Consider the following 10750-nt stretch of genomic DNA (forward strand, 5'->3'; position numbering starts at 1 on the left):
CAGCTCTTTAACATCCTCCCTAAATGCCTGAGAGACTTACATGGTGTGGATGTGGGTTTCTTTAAAACTAACTGGATCTCTTCTTGTTGGGAGTCCCAGATGAGCCTACCTCACGACAGGAGACGCGGATGCGGGCAGCAGCATCGAACTCCCTTGTTGATCAAGTGCCACGTATCAGAGGTGGATTCACAAATTAGTGTAGCTCATTCAGCGGTGGTGCCCCAGCATGGCCGCGGCCTTCGGGCTAAAACATTTTTAATGATTTAATGATTTATATATATATATATATATATATATAACGGGAAGCTTTATGAAAATAGACAAAAGACGAAGGCAGGTTTACGGAAATAAACAAAAGACGAAGGCAGGTGGAATACAAACAAACAATTGTATTAGTATGGCGCTCAGGAAATATAAATAAAACAAGTCTTTAACGTTTTGAGCCTACGCTCTTCAACAGATATATATATATATATATATATAAAATAAAAGCAATTAAGATTCAAGTCAATTCTAATGAATTCACTTGAATGCGGTACTTTACTTAGATGCACCAGAAAACTATATGGTGTTAACCATACAGTAATGTGGGGTGATTATAAACAAGAAAGAAGCAACAAGAATGGATTAGTTTTTAGTACAATTGTACATCTTTGGAGAACTCCTATGTGTTTTAGCTGATGAGTACGGGACACTTTTATCTGCTGCAATATTTGCAACTTTTAATAAAGCCTGTCTTTGTATGAAACAATTGTACTAAAAACTAATCCATTCTTGTTGCTTGTTTCTCGTTTATATATATATATATATATATTATATACATGTAAATTTAAATTTAAAATAATAAGGGTGAAAAATTGAATATTAATTTGTTTAATATCAATTTAAAACCAGTGGTGTAGCATATTAAAAAGTCTAAAGTTTCAGAAAAATTTATATTACATATATATAAGAGGGATGTTCACTTTCAGTTCATGCCACTAATATTTCGCTATTAAAGTGAAAGCATTTGACATTACAATAGAGAGATATTTTTGTTTCACTTTTAACATGTAATACTGAAATAGTGAAGAAGATATGACATTGCTGTCGGATCGTCCTAGGCAAGAAGTTAAAAAAATTTTTTTTTCCATGACACCCCATTGACCCTAAGTAAGGCATGTGTAAAATTTGAATGAAATTGGTTGTGTAGTTCTCGAGTTTTAGGGATTCACACAGACAGACACACATTCTCAGTTTTATATATATAGATATATATTATTTCGAGATGATCATTTTTTTTCCCCAAAATAAATACATGTATTATATATTTTTTCTTCACTCATTTATTCCTGTTCTTATTTTATTATTTTAACTCACGCCCATTGTCAGGAAATCTTTCGTCATACATCAGTGACCTCTTCAGTGACACTTATCATTTTCGTGTGTTCTTACCCTACATACTGAATTGCATTCTGCTACTGCGTGTATCCTTATGTGCGCAGGCATGTGTCCTTGTCTGTGTGTGTGTGTGTTTTAGCAGCAGTGTAGCTTTCCCCTCAGCAGCCCCATCCTCTCACCCCATTGTACTGCTGGTGTCCTAAGACTCGAACATATGGTACAGTTCCTGTATTCTTCTGTGCATATGTTTGCCCATGGTGTTGCCAGCATGACAGTTGTTATTGCCATCGTCAACACCGCTGCTGTCAGTGTTGTTGACGTTGTGGCCGTCCGTGAAATTTCTTGTGTTTGTGTGTGTGTGAGTATGGGTTTGCTTCTTATGTTGTATATATCCATGCCCTTTATATAGATTTTATTTATTTATTTATTTTATCTATCTCTATTTCTCATAGGTATCACAGGTAAGTGCATATATGTCTATTGTGTGTGTATTACCCTGTATATTTCTGTGTATCATTTATGATTTTTTCCTCTCTTCTCATACCTTGTCTTTAGTGATGTGGTGGTGGGTGTTACTGTATATCATATATATATATACATCATCATCGTTTAACGTCTGTTTTTCATGCTAGCATGGGTTGGACGGTTCAACAGGGGTCTGGGAAGCCAGGAGGCTGCACCAGGCTCCAGGCTGATCTGGCAGTGTTTCTACAGCTGGATGCCCTTCCTAACGCCAACCCCTCCGTGAGTGTAGTGGGTGCTTTTTACGTACCACCACCACAGGTGCCAGGGGATGCTGGCAACGGCCATGATCAATTGGTGCTTTTTACGTGCCACCAGCACAGAAGCCAGTCAAGGCAGCGCTGGCATCAGCCATGTTCGGAGGGTGCTTTTTATATGCCACTGGCACAGGTATCACAACTACAATTTCCATTTCATATTTATTTTGATGTTGATGTACTTGACTCAATAGGTCTCCTCAAGCACAGCAGGCTGTCTTGCGATCCAAGGCACTTTGGATGGTCTGGGGCTTCTGTGAAGCTGGTGCAGGAAACAGCCATGAACTCACGTTGTCGGATCTTCGCAGTCACAGCATATCTCCAGAGGTCTCAGTCTTTTGTCATTGCCTCTGTGAGACCCATTGTTCGAAGGTCATACTTGACCACCTCATCCCATGTATTCCTGGGTCTACCTCTACCCCGGATTCCTTCAACTGTTTGGGAGTGGTACTTCTTCACACATCTCTCCTCATCCATCCGTAGTACATGACCATACCAGTGCAGACGTCTCTCTTGCACGCCACATCCAATGCTTCTTATGTCCAGCATTTCTCTCAGGGCACTTATGTCCTCTGCGGTCACAGCCCATGTTTCACTACCATGAAGCATGGCAGTTTGCACGCATGCGTCATACAATCTACCTTTCACTCTGAGCAAGAGACCTTTTGTCACCAGTAGGGGTAGAAGCTTTCTTAACTTTGCCCAGGCTATTCTTATTATAGTGGTAACACTCTCTGAGCATCCACCCCCACTACTAACTTGGTTACCTAGGTAGTGGAAACTATCAACTACTTCTAAAATATATATATTCTTTTATTTTTTTACTTGTTTCAGTCATTTGACTGTGGACATGCTGGAGCGCCACCATATAAAAATTTAACAAATGTAGTTATCTCACTATAAATTTATTCATTCACTAGAAACTGGCTGACAGGAAAATATGGTGTACACTTTTCTGTCTGAATTTCCGAGATGAGCAATTATTATTATTAAGATAGCAAGCTAGCAGAATCGTTAACAGACCAGACAAAATGCTGAGTGCCATTTTATACATCTTTGCGTTCTGAGTTCAAATTCTTCCAAGATTGCCTTTATCTTTCATCCTTATGGGGCTGATAAAATAGGTACCAGTTGCACATTGAGATCGATGTAATTAACTAGACCATCCCCATAAATTACAGGCTTTGTGTCTATAGTAAAAAGGATTATTATTATTATAGGCAATGAGCTGGCAGAACCATTAGCATACCAGACAAAATGCTACTAAACATTGTCAGTTCAAATTCCACCAAAGTCAACTTTGATTTTCATCCTTTCAGAGTCAATAAAATAATACCAGTCAAGTACTGGGGTGGATGCAACTGACTAGCTCTTCCCCTCCAAATTACTGGCCTTATGCAAACATGATAGAATAATAATAATTATTATTATTATTATATACCAATATATTCAGACTATTGCCTTTATCTTCACATCATCACCATTTACCATTCACTTTTCCATGCTTGCATGGGTGAGACAGAATTTTATTGAAGTAGATTTTCTACAGCTAGATGCTTTTTCTGTCACCAGTTCCCAAGCAAGGTAATATTTTCTCATAGACAGACATGAAGACTGGAAACAAGCAACCTCACTTGTATGACAGTGATGCTTGTTTACAACATCACATGATATCAAGACAACAGTACACACACACACATACATACATAACAGATTTCTTTCAGTTTCCATCTATATCTACTCAGGTTTTTGTCATCCCATGGTATATTACAAGGCTTTTGTCTAAAGTGCAACACACTGGGTTTGAATACAAGACAACATAGCTAGGAAACAAGCTTCTTGATCACAGACATGCCTGTGCCTAGAAGATCGTTATAATCACAGTGTTTTGACCGTTGTACTCTCTTCAGGGGCCTTTTATATAATGTTCTTGGAATGATATCATTATATATGACATTCAGAATAATACAGACGGCTTTTTTACATTTTCTAACCATTCTCTTCTAACAACCAAGATATTTAAATTGTGTTCTATGAAAAATATTTTGTCATTCAAATTTATCAGTACTTTCTTTTGTACCACAATAACACTAGCCTCTGCTCCTCATAGTTGGTTGCTTTGAATCCACCTCCATTCAGTCATTTGCAACTCACTCATCTCTCATCACTCTTTATATTGTGTCCACCCTCCACCCAGGCACTGCACTAAACACAATGCCTAGTCCTTCCTTTCCAGGACACTGGCTCTCTGGAATTCCCTCCCTGCACATTATATCTGAAGCTGACTCACAACTGTTGAAGAGAGAGTATTAACAGTGTCAGACTGGGAGAGTCTATGAAGGCCATGGACACAGCACTATTTCTACAGACCAAACCAAACTAAAAAATAAATAAACAAAATAGAATTAGAGTAAACCGCCTGCAAACAATACTTATATATAAAGCATCAGTTTGTGTATATGTGCATGTGTAAATCATTGTTTCTTACATCAGAATCTGGTAGCAACAGAAATGGTTTTAAAATCAATGTAAACAAATAGAGAGGCAGCATTATTGATTCTCAAACTGAAAATGAAAGAACACAGACTATTTTCTGATTTTGGAGTCGTGACATTTGGGGGAAAAAAACTACACACAAGCTTGTCACAGAAACAATGACAATAACACAAACTGAATGATGTTGATGTTATTGTCTAGTTCCTGGGTCAACATTGATAGAGCAAATTAAATGTATTATAACAGGTAACCATCTCGGCCTTTTCCAACGTACAAGAAAGCCAGAATCACATTAAATGAATCCGTTTTTATGACACGCTAAATAAGTGGTTTGTGCGGTATTTGGCAGCTATTTCTAGCAAGTCATGGAATCACGAAGAATGAACATTAGGAGGCTTAGAACAAAGCACCAGATTAGTTATTATATTTGTTGCTGTTGTTGTTTAGACTAAAGTCAGCGCTGATTGAGCACACCTATGATTAAAGACATTCCACTCATAACTATCAAATTTTTTTTATGTATCAAGAACTAGTCTTCAACGAAACCTACTATTTTTTAGGACGGCAGGGTGTGATTTGAAGGAATTAAGGGTGATTTTCTAGTAAGTCGATCGACCACGTAGAGGCTCCGTCGTAGTCTGGACTGGTGAACAGCGTTAGTGGCCATAAACAAAAAAGCTCAGAGAAACGTTGATGTTTACGTCAAGAAGCTAGTAAACAGCGTTGCATTAGAAGTGAATACATGCCGATATATATATATATATATATATATATATATATATATATATATATATATATATACGATATATATATATATATAGTTCATGGTTAGAAGAGAAAGCAGATTGTTATTTATGGAAGTATGTAGGCTTGGTGGCAGAAACACGACTAATAGACGAAGTTGCTTCTTTAATAACAGAATTTAGTGGGGCTCCCGTTGTTAGGTTTCTTGTTAAGGGCGACCATTTGTTTTGCTGCATATCGGCTCGGATCAAAAAGTATTTGCAGCCGTAACCGCCTTGTCTTTTGGTGATGAGAGTATGTCTAAGACTACATTATTCAATGCGTCATTTCTTAAATGAAGACACTGCTAGTATGATGCGATTTGAGGAATATCTGGCTACTTCTTCTAGCAGGTTAAACAATCACCAACGTTGAACATAGAAATTTTGTACGTTACAGTTTAGATTTCAAAAACCTCATTGGGCCAAATAATTTAAATATAATTTTATACATTCATTATTGTTATTTAAACAAATCTCCAATTATAGACAACTGCTCACTTACTACAAGACCAAAAGTTTGTAGCTCATAAAACTAAAACGACTCCCAATACTTTACTTTCCATTCTTTCATGTAGTAATAGGCTAGAATGATCATAATTTAAGTCTAAGTTATCTGTGATCGTTGAACAGTCTGTATACAACAGTTCATCTCCCACAAAGACTGGAGTTGTCTAACTCCACAAACAAAAGAAAATCATTCGCCAGTAGGCAACAACGTTAAATTAAATAAAATTCATTTTAGTGTTTTGTTTGATAGCAACATCCCTAACAGGGGACGATAAAATAAAGATCTGTGGTGTCCTATTCCAATTAGGTTTCGACTATGGCCTTGTGGCCAAACCACACAATTTATAGTTAAGACTGTGTTTATTGGAGACAGACTCAAAAAAACCTTCATAAGTACATATGGTCCTGTTTTGTAAATTTTTTAGACATTTTAAAATATATAATTAAGGAATAAAATAAATCTTGTCGGGAGACAACAACCAGCCGCTACCAATCACAACAAACAGTGACTCGACGAAATCTCAACTTCATATTTAATAAAAATAACCAACAAGAGAAACAAACAAATACATATGACCGTATAATAATATACAGGGAAAAAACTTTTAAAATATTTCCTTTATGAAAATCGAGCAAAATTTACGAATTTATTATGTAAAAAAAAAAACCCTTCACTCACCAAATCCGTCGGCATTTTCCCCGAGTAATGCTCTCTACAGTTCATTGTTCACGTCTCGTCACGGCGAGATTTATTTCCACATAACAGAAATTTCTTTTATTATTACACCCTTTTTTTAAATTTCTTTTTAAAATCAAAAATTTGCTTTCAATCTTAAAACTAGTTCGTATTTATAAAAGTAATAACGTGAACTTGAAAAAAAAAAACTCTCATCTCTTAGCAACAGCATAACGTAAATATAATGGTTGTTAGAAAAGTTGGTGAATTTAGTTAAAGACATTCGCCTACCAAATATCAAATGTTGACTTTGAAATGTAGTTGATTTACCTCCAATTGGCTATTAGATTTGTTGTGTTATTTATTTCTTTGGTGTGTATATATTTATTGCATTCTAAGGCCAGTGTTAGAAACAATATTAGCACTTATTACCATGTTTATATTGTCCACTATACTCTGTCGTTGTTAATTAATTTTTACAATTGTTATTTAGCCTCTCGGTTAATTAAACAGATCGAAGGTATTCCAGATGCAACCACCTAGTCATTAAGGGAGTCAAATTGCTAGAATCATTTGAACGTCAAAACAAAATGATTTCGCTTTTTGAGTTCAAATTTAGCTTTCATTCTTCTGGGATCGATAAAATTAAAGTAGCAGACCTGGGCATTGGATCAGCGGAATTATTAAAGTTAAACAAAATATTGTTAGGTGTCATTTGTTATTTGTTCCGGTTTTTTACATTATGAGCAGCGAACTTGTCTCCGCAGCCAAGACGAGAAGATGGTGTCTTGTAAATAAAGAAAAAAGAAAGAAATTCCAAAAGGAAGGTAACGGAAAACAATTATTCATTCGTTGGATCTTTTCCTTTTGAACGGCACATGTCAACACAATTTCTAGTTAACTAAACACTTTTAAACTTCGTATACTGGTAGAATGTGTTTATAAAACATCATTTTTTCTTGGCTTTATTGAGAAAATTCTATAGTTTGTAAGATATTTCGTCTGAAATTTCGAGCATTTCGGCAATTTTAACCAATCGCTGACCTCCATTTGGGGTGAAAACATTCCGTGATGTATGAATATGTCCATCGTTTAAGAAACAGATTGGGTTTATTTACATTTGCGAAGAAAAAAAGATACCCTTCCCCCACCCCTAACCCTAAATCTAAAATAGATTGAAATGCAATAGATCGATACTAGGGTTATAATTATGGGTGACAATTTCATACAACACCGCTACGGAAAATGGGATTTTTTCCTAGCGGTGTCAAATGAAAATGTCACCCATAATTATAACCCTAGTATCGATCTATTGCATTTCAATCTATTTTAGATTTAGGGTTAGGGGTGGGGGAAGGGTATCTTTTTTTCTTCGCAAATGTAAATAAACCCAATCTGTTTCTTAAACGATGGACATATTCATACAGCACGGAATGTTTTCACCCCAAATGGTGGTCAGCGATTGGTTAAAATTGCCGAAATGCTCGAAATATCTTACAAACTATAGAATTTTCTCAATAAAGCCAAGAAAAAATGATGTTTTATAAACACATTCTACCAGTATACGAAGTTTAAATGTGTTTAGTTAATCTAGAAATTGTATTGACATGTGCCGTTCAAAAGGAAAAGATCCCATTCGTTTTATGATCAAAAAGTAAAAACGGAAATATTAACACTTTTTCGCTATCTCAGAATAACCTGTCAAACTTGTATATCACTTTTATCTTTTGTTTCAAGCAATGGTTCGCGGACATGCTGGAGCAACGCCTTGAAGGTTTTAGTCGAACAAATCAATCACTGTTACTTATTTCTTTAAAGCTTGTTAGTTATTTTATCAAGTCCTCTTGCCAGACTGTTAAATTACGGAGACATAAACAAGCCGACACCGGTTATCAAGCGGTGATGGAGGACAAACACACACACACACATACGTATGATAAGTTTCATTCAGTTTCCATTTACCAAATCCATTCACACGGCTTTTGTCGGCACGGGACTATAATAAGAAACACTTGCCGAAGGTTCCACTCAGTGGGACAGAAATCTGTAGTTAGGAAGCAAACTTCGTTCCACACATCCATACCTGCACCATAAAAAGTAAAATTGTTGCATTCCTGTTTTTAGCAACGAAAATTATAATTTTTTCCAAAAACAAAAGAAAAGGAAATTTAAATCCACACCATTTCAAATTTTTTATTCCACACCTCCCCACCCCCAAATTTTTGTCGTTGAATTATTTGATTTTGTTTTCTAATTTCTAACAGGAGATAAACCTCTGTACTTAAGCCTTTGACAGTGTCCCCCTTGTCTGGTGGTCAATGCGAAAACTAGGGATAGATGAGAGTTTGGTGAGAGCTATACAAGCTATGTACAGGAATGCTACCAGTAAGGCGAGGGTTGGCTGTTTCGCACCTCTCCTTTAAAAATGCATTTTTTTAAAAATATTTTTCGGATTCTATCGTTTTAGATGTCGGAGATTACGAATATATATTTTTTTTAATTTTACCCTTTTCCCCCTCCCCATTTAAATTTTTTTATTTTGTTTACTTTAAAGAGATCGTAGCGAATTGACGAACATATGCAAATCGAAATTAAATACAAAAACATTAAAGTGAAAAGAGTTTACGTTTTAATTGTGCTTGCCTTAAATAATCGTAAATAATAATAGTTTAATGTAAATTAAATAACATCGTAAGGTGTACTAGCCATCTGAATGTGGCTAGCCACTTGGGGTGGGGTGTTACTGATGCTTTTAGCCCCAGGCGATCAACGTCACCAGATGGACTTTAGACACAAAATTTCAGTGCCCTTGTGTTATTTGCAAAGGGAGGTCATCCTCCCTCGAAAACTTAAGTGATACATACTATAGTCCGTATGTATCACTTAGGTTTTCGAGGGAGGATGACCTCCCTTTGCAAATAACACAAGGGCACTGAAATTTTGTGTCTAAAGTCCATCTGGTGACGTTGATCGCCTGGGGCTAAAAGCATCAGTAACACCCCACCCCCAGTGGCTAGCCACATTCAGATGGCTAGTACACCTTACGTTGTCGAGCGGTTACTGTTTATATCTCGTTCAGAGATTTATTAATGCTAAATACACATCATTTTATGAGAAACAAACATTGATATTTAATAATTGTTATAAAGTTTAATAAGGGGCTCAAGTTTCAGCCCTCCACCAATTTTAAATTTTGAACTTTTTCATCCATTTATCTATTTATCTTGTCAACTAAATGTGGCGGTCCTATAGAAGACGGCATTACTGTTCGCTAGTAGTACCCTTTGTATAAACCGTTTCCAGTTCTGAGCTACATTGCCTTCGAGATTAAGCTCATTAGGGCGATTATTCAATCCTACTTCTGACACCAAGTAAATTGACACAACACAGGGCGCAGCCATTACTATGTGTTCATTTACACAATCTTGTGACGTCACACTTTTGTGTGCATATCTTAACGTAAAATCACTCTCATTACACTATTTCGTTGCGTATTCTCATACAGATACGTAAAATGTACATAACTTATTTTCTCATTGTCTTCATCATCTATGATCCTTCGATGGCCTGCATACCCTCACAGTTTGAGTATAACTCAGTCGCTATTTCAGAAATGTTGGTACTACTTAAGAAGAGTACCCGGCTATAACGACTACCTAGCAAAGTAAATAGAAAACAAAATAATTTTTTTACACAAAGTAAATAAAACAAAAACGCAAAGTAAGGATCGACTAGTCACGACTAGCTTGCGCGAGTGCACGCACCGGGACCACTCTTCTTAAGTAGTACCAGAAAGGTTATATCTGGAAGATACTATATAGCTGGGTACCTGTAGAATCAGTCTGATGAGAGTTTTTTTGTAAACGAAATTATGAGATTTTACTGTCGTTACTTCTAGTGCAGTTTACTTCTAATTTTTCAGTAGACCAAATTGCATGTTAACCATATATTATATGAACCGGTGATCCTTCGGTATAGGTACACACGTAACATTGTTTACATTTCTGGACATAACAGAAACCCTTTTCGGTTTGAACGGCAGTTTTTTAAAATAATTTCCACGTAACTAAACACTTCTAAACTTCGTATACTGGTAGAATGTGTTTATAAAACACCTTTTTCCCTTG

At 36.2% G+C, this 10750-nt stretch overlaps 1 protein-coding gene across 1 annotated transcript in view; it reads right to left on the reverse strand.

Moving 5' to 3' along the window:
• LOC115214150 (serine/threonine-protein kinase SMG1) overlaps positions 1 to 2924 on the reverse strand; it is a 185790-nt gene extending 182866 nt beyond the window's left edge. The window contains exon 1 of the mRNA XM_036504994.1: positions 2919 to 2924. The gene's annotated coding sequence lies outside the window, so the exon portion shown is untranslated. The remainder of the gene's footprint in view (positions 1 to 2918) is intronic.
• Positions 2925 to 10750: the final 7826 nt, after the last annotated feature.

Source organism: Octopus sinensis, linkage group LG7 (assembly GCF_006345805.1).
Source record: "Octopus sinensis linkage group LG7, ASM634580v1, whole genome shotgun sequence".
NCBI classification, from domain to species: Eukaryota; Metazoa; Mollusca; class Cephalopoda; order Octopoda; family Octopodidae; genus Octopus; species Octopus sinensis.